The 7409-nt window shown below is 39.0% G+C and overlaps 1 pseudogene; it reads right to left on the minus strand.

The window, feature by feature from the left end:
- Positions 1-523: 523 nt before the first annotated feature.
- LOC149228345 (mitochondrial uncoupling protein 5 pseudogene) lies at positions 524-1831 on the minus strand (annotated as a pseudogene).
- Positions 1832-7409: the final 5578 nt, after the last annotated feature.

Raw genomic sequence — 7409 nt, forward strand, 5'->3', positions numbered from 1 at the left:
CTAGATAACCCAACGTCCATCACGTCAGATGACTAGCATGCCCTCAGGTGTTTTCTATGTGTTGTTTGTCTTTTGGTGTCTGTGACCTTCCCGTTTATGGACGATGTCTTTAGTCTTTTCTTTTGTCACATGCTTCAAACAATCGTCAACAACCCTGATTGGAGTGAGACCACCTATTTTTTGTTACTCAAAATATATATCTCTTTTACCAAATAAATAGAATTTCGACTTAAAAAATATATATCTAATATAATCATATATATATATATTCATTTTATTACTTTTAAATGGCATGGCACATAGAAAATATGTTTCATAATTCCATTTTTAAAGCGCTTTCATATATATCATGCACCAACCATTTAAATTAATTTTGCCAAATGTATTGTAGATTTTGACGGTGTTACATACATTTAAGGATCATACTCAAAGTTAGCTTCTTGGAGAATTTTAAGTATTTTTTATTCTGTTTACATTCCTCTATAGGTTGCTCATAATGTCTTGAGATGCTTTTAACCTAACATAAAAAAAAATGTACCAGCTCTTGAACATGTGATCTTCTCACTTGAAAATTTTACAAAAGAATGGAACTCGTTTTACATTAATAAGTGATGTTTTCACTTGAAAATTTCACTCAACTTTCCTTCATCATTGTGATGCTCAATAGGACATTATAATTTGTCATTCGCCTGATTTTAAGATCTAAAAATTAAGGTCCTTGAAAATTTTCCTGACTTGCTCCAGAGTAACGAAAAGAACGACAGTAAAGGGACCTTGTCTCGTCACAGTGGGAATAAACCCCTTGTAAAGAGCCATAGGACCTTCCGCCTTTATGGTCTTCATAGCACAGTCAAGGGCTCCAGAATAAGGTGCCGGCTGTCCTGGTTTTGCGTTCATATTCATGATCCGGGTCTTGATGATGTCCACGGGATTCGAAGCCACGGCAGCTACAAACCCTGCACTGAAGCTGGCTGTGACATGTGTGCCCAGGCCGTCTTTCATAATGTCATGGGAGATGATGGTCTCCTTGATCTGATCGTAGGAGGCCAGCTGCGAGGCCGTCACGATCATGGCCCTCTGGACGGTCAACGATGACCCTGTCCACAGCGAAGTGATACCCTCCTGTCGAACCATGCGACCGATGGCGTCGGCAACGCTCGTGTAGTTGCGCCTCTGGGCAACCGGGAGGCGCCCATCGGCTTGCATTCTCACCATCGCCACATCAGCGGGGTTACCCACGGTGGCGCCGATGCCTCCAGCTATTAAACCAGCGGCGATCTTCTTGACAAGTGGTAAGTTTCCCGATTTCGAACCCGGCTCCCGCCACTTCTCCTTCAGAATCTCGTATAAGCCCATGCTAGTGGTCGAGTACAGGACCTGCCGGAGCATGGTTGCAGAGACACCGGAAAAGAGCGCAGACACCCCCTCCGTCTGAACCACTCGGATTCCCACAGAGATCGGCCCCGCCCTATTCTGGTGGCCTAATTCCACAGCTGGGCAACCAGCGCCCACATTAACCAAGGCGAATGCGGGGCGAACGTTTTGCTCGCCTTGTAGCTGCATACGCACCTTTATAAGATCCAGAGGGTGCGTGCTACATCCTGCGACAACCGAGGCAATCCCTCCTTCCAGAAACCCCTTTACGCCCATTTTTCTGGAACAAGAACCACTTCAGCACCAAGAAAAGGATCGGATCCTTGATTCCTTCTGGGCATCCGATCCTTCCTCTCAGTGTAAGAAGCGAAATGTCGAGGATGTTGTTGATGCGCCCTGCAAATTGGAAAAGCGAAACCCTATACCTCTTCAACTGCCCAACCCAAGAACAAACCCCCAACCCACGGTAAAGGTATAGGTTGGATCCGATGCATATTGTCATTGTTTTATTATTTCTCGTTGCATTTTCCTACCATCGATCAAATTTGAAGGGTTGGTTAAATTTGAAGTTTGAAGGGTGGGTTTTAATTTGATTTGGAAAAACATATATTCATTTAAACTTTTAAGCGAAAAGTTATTAAAAAAATCGCACTTAGTGTATATTAAATAAATTTTTCATAATTTCATAAAAAAATGTTAAAATAGTGTTATATTAAATTTTTAAACTCGAGTATTTATATTAAAATATTATAAAATTTAATAAATAAATAAACATTTTTCTCAAATTCTATTAAGAAAAGTAAACATATATTTTTTTTATTCATTCGATGATCTTTAAAAGTATTTGGACTTACGTCATTGCAAATATGAATCTATTTGTTCAATAGAAAAGGCTTTCTAGTTTTTATTTGTTTCAATACCTCATAAATAGCATTCTAATCTACCTCATTTAGAGCATGAGGTGCACTAAGAGACAGAAACATTAACATATCTAGTGTCTCCAATAAAGTCTTGATCTATCATTTTTTTTTATCTTGTTTAATTTTGAGAAGCCTCTTTCGCACATTGTTGTGTTTGCTGGGATAATGAGAATGGCTTGCCATAATTGCATCAAATATGGAAAGCCTTCAAACCATTCAGGTTCATCTCCATGGAGATTCCATACTCCATACATATTCTTTTGGGGTATGATTTACAAATAGTACAAATAAATTTTTGAGAATGGTCCATACGTCATGAACATCTTTGGGCTTTTCCTGTGTTACTGAGAAGAGTGTTACAACCCGAAAAAAGAAGAATTTTAGGCAGCCCTGGTTTGGGTTTGGTTGTTTTCACTCCCAAAAGATTTTTGAGAACCTGATATCATGGAAGGGATTAGGAATGCAATTGGGCAATTTGTGAAAATCTCGGAGATCACCAAACAAAGATGACACGCCTCATATGCCCGCATATTTGTCCACATGAATATCTCTCAACCCCTTCCAGAATCAATAGATCTGGTTTATCACAATTCCATATGGACCCAACCATTGGATTATGAGCATGTACCCTTCAAATGTCATCGTTTCCATGAACATGGTCACCCGTTTCGTGACTTCCCTCTCAATGTTGCAGAGGAAGCTCGACAAGCAGCCCACCAGAGAGATGATGAAGGATTCCAGCAAGTAAGGGGTAGGAGAAATCATCAGCCCCAAACTCAACCTCCACCCCCTAACGCTCGTCAAAATCCACCGCCTCTGAGATCTGGATAAATCCCCCAATCACAAGAGAAACCCCCTCCTAGAGGGGACAAAAATACCTTTTCTATTCTTGCGACATTGGAGCCCATGACAGTCGAGACGGTAATATCCCCTCAACCGCCTTTACAAGCCATGGAAATGGACAAGCAACTAGTCCCTTAGATGGATAAAGCCACACCCAAGAGGAAATCGTCAAAATCAATGGAAGAAGATCAAAAACTTAAGGATATCATTAGCCAGAAAAGCAAAGTATTAGAAGTGGAGGAAAAGAACAACAAGCTTGGGGCAGAGTAATGAAAAATGCTGTAAATTTTTCGGGTATGGCTCAAAGCACATGTCAAGGATATCCCTAAAAATCATCTTAAACATTTTTGCAATATCTTCAGCCAGTGGAGCATGCGCTTGGGGAAACAGGAGGGCGATTCTGCACCTTCAAGCTCAAGCAAAGAGGGAGGCTTTTTGGCCCTCACACTTCCTTATCGACCTGTAGATGACAAGGGGAAAAAAGGTAGTAAATCGACGAAGGAAGTCATCAAGGAAGCGGGTGAACTTCTACTCAACTCTGGTCAAATGAGACAACTGACAGACTATTTCCCCCACTCCACCCCCTCCCCCCTTCCCTCCTAATGAAAATCGTCTCATGGAATGTACGAGGCTTAAACAACAAAGGTAAGCTCCACTCTTTGAAAGAAAAAAATTATCAAAGTTAACTTGGATATTTTGTTATTACAAGAGACTAAAATGACAGTAGATAAAATCATAGAGGCAAGTAAGTCTTGTTGGCATAGCAACGAAGTAATGATGATTGACGCAATGGGGATGACAGGCGGCATAGTGGTGCTCTGGGATCCCAATAAGGTAATCTTTAAAGATTGGATAGGCATGCATTCTACCCTCTCAGGAAGCTTCTGGCTTATTGGATCTGGTTTGTGGATGGACTTGACGGTAGTATATGGACCATCTACCCCTCAAGCCAAAGACCTCTTTCTCAAATAAATTGCTTGGATACAAACCAACTTTGTCATTTCAGCTTGACTCATTAGGGGAGACTTCAATATGATTTGAAAATATATTTTTGCATAAATAAAGGAAATTTTAATATGAAAAACTTAGCTCTCTCTGTGTAGATCATGCTTATATATATATATATATATATATATATATATATATATATTAAACTAAGTTATGCTACGTGAACACACTAAGATGTGTGAAAATTTGCAAGGAAAAACATTTCATTTAATGGAAAATTAACATATTATATGACACTAAATGTTTTTGCAAAAAATATCATTAAGACAACAACATAATTCTCCACAATTTGTCTTTGTACTCCGAATCAAAATTCACAGTGCTTATATGAATTTTGAGGGCGTCAATTCGATAAAACAGGAACACTTGAAATTTCATTGCCATATTTGGCCCAAAAGTGTAACCCATCTTCATACTTTCACCCCCATCCATTATTTTTACATTGCATTGAATCTATAAATACATTGTACAAGTTGCAACCGAAAACATGGGTTTTGTATGATGATCAATTTCAATTGGGTTTCTACTAATTTAAATATTGTATTTTCAACAACAAAATTATAATAAGTAAAGCCTCTATGTTAATAAAACAAGAAATGAAACAATTCAAATGGCTAATCCTTGTGGTTATTGCTCTTGATTTTTCTCATTTTTCAAGTCATCTCAACGTTTAGATATTGTACATGGTTTGCAGGATTCATTCAAGTCGTATGCTTCCACTATCCCAACCTCAACCATTGTGAAAAACAATCAAATAGTAGTGACTTGGATTGGGTACTAAATGTTTGAATAAATTCATATTCAATCACCTTCTTAATGAAATATGAATCTAATCACTTTACAAGATCAAAGTATTTCATAGTGGTTTTCAATACAACTGTAAAAGTTTGCAAAAGATCTTGAGAAGGGAATTCCTTTTACATTTAGCATAATCATCATTAACATGAAATATGAAGAAAAGTTGCTAAAGAAATAGTCCTCTATCTTATAGACCATTCGCTGACTTTACTGTAAATTGAAAATAGTCACACTTAAGTTTCTTAAAGCTAAACTACATTTTACTTGGGTCTATATATTACCACACTTAGAATCGACAATAAATTGGCAGGGCAAAAGAGCGAAGAGTTTTAATCAGATCAAGAAAAAATCAATGAATACAATATATGAAGATATACATATATATATTGAATTAAATGGGACATGGATATAGATGGGACAACCAAATATTCTCGAGTGATCGACCTATCGTTTATGTCCAGTGAATGCTTCTTCAGAAGTCTTGTCTTCCAGAATTTGATGAGGACATCTATTTCGGATATAAACAACTATCATTGATTCTTCACTCCTGTTGACAAGCCAAAATGTACTGCCAACGTCTAAGGGGTCTCCCTGGTGTAAAGTCCCAATTAGACTTCACACCGTTTGGAATAGGAGCCCCATCCGGTATGTGGGTCTGACTGCCACCATGAATGTTTTCTACTCTTGGTTATCAAATGAGAAGGTGCCAGAGTGGGGCGAGAATGAAGTGTTCGGACAACAAAACAAAATCAGACCAAGATTGACAAATTGCAGAAAGAGGTTTAAACAAGTCACAACAATGATAAGAAGAGATAAATGATGAGGGCAATTAGTGAGCTAAAACCCCATCGGACATAATAAACAGGAACATGCCAGAGGTCAATTGCGAAGTAGTTCACAATAGGTCACCGACATGGCAAGGAACAAGTAAACATAGATTCTAAAGCGAAACATACATGCAACCACTATGTATCAGCACATAAAATCTCGTGTATATGAAAGAACTCATATAGATATGGTGAGGTACCAGACAACTAATACAATCACCATGAGTTAGCATGGGAATCAGTGCAAAAGGAAAAATAAAACATCTTATTAATATTGCTGCAACTTCAAATACATATCATGCAACTAGTCAATACCCAGTAGTGGAACATGGATTATTCATACCATCACCCAGTGTCAAAACCCTTGCCCTACTGCAAACCCACTCTCCTAGCTACCAAGAGTTGAGTGACCCTAGCTCTCAAAAATCAATCAACTATCTACCTTGGCCTCCACTCGAGTGCTAAAAGTCCTTGTGAATGAGGCCTATGGGAACATTTATAGAGGTGAGGTGACTGCTCACCTACCGTGACCCTTGGCCTCCCTTATGACCTTTCGACTACCTTCATGACTCTTGAGATTACCCACTTCTTACTTAGACCACAATGATTATTACATGCCCAAGTTAGACCTAACATAGTGGCTGACATAATAGTGGGTGATATTTACATCATGATGAAAGAGATAGAGAGAAAGATGCTGAGGGTTATTGGAAACCCTAGAATGTTGGGTGCCCAAATCTTGCCACGTTGCAGATGCTTGGTCTTGAGATCGATTCATTTTCTTGCCACTATGCCGCACTTGCCTTCATCTATCTTCTGGTGATGTGCCTTTGAGTTTATTGAAAATTTACTAGAACTTGGAAGGGACCATCTGGCTTACTGAAGGAAAACCTAGTTGTGCAAGCTCCATGAGAAACCCTAATCCTTTTGTGTAGACCAATATTTGTTATGTTCCTTCTACCTGCACGCAAATAACATTACTCAGACATAATTTCGGACAAATAATGATAATGGAATTACAACCAGCTAATTTGAAAGAATGACATTAATAAATAATTAATCTAGACCCCTGTGTGGTCAATTGTTGTGCCACAGTATTATCAATGCTGTGGCCTTGGGGGATCCTCTTGGGCTTCCTCAGTCGTATTCTCATTTACTCTCATTATCGCTTCACTGCACATACTGTCCTGGTATCACTGTCTAATCGAGGTCACTAGTGTTCACCAAGGTTAGACATTGTCATGTTGGCCAGTTATGCAAGAGCAAACTCTGTCTGTGCCCTTAACTCACAATGTTGTTCCTTTTGAATCGGTATTGGTTCTTGGCCTAGTATATTCCAATCTTTGCCTGATGCTATTGCAAACTCTTCAATTGAAACAAATATGATCCATTCTTTGAATCTGTTCCTCCAATACTGCAAATTGTGTCATGGTAGAGTCTGAGGAAGTTCCAAGAGTTTGCTACTGACAACAGGCCACTATCTATCGGACACATCTTCCTCCTCTTCGTAGTAGTCCTTATCTTTGTTTTGGTTCTGAACCTGATCAGTGCTCTTGTATCCCAACACTTTTTTAATTATGAACCAGAACTCCAATGCATCGAGCCTTGCTTCTGTTGCTTCACAACTTGTTTTAACAAT

Source organism: Pinus tabuliformis, chromosome J, assembly GCF_031772625.1.
Source record: "Pinus tabuliformis cultivar Carrire ecotype Pingquan chromosome J, CPIR1, whole genome shotgun sequence".
In the NCBI taxonomy this organism is placed as follows: Eukaryota; Viridiplantae; Streptophyta; class Pinopsida; order Pinales; family Pinaceae; genus Pinus; species Pinus tabuliformis.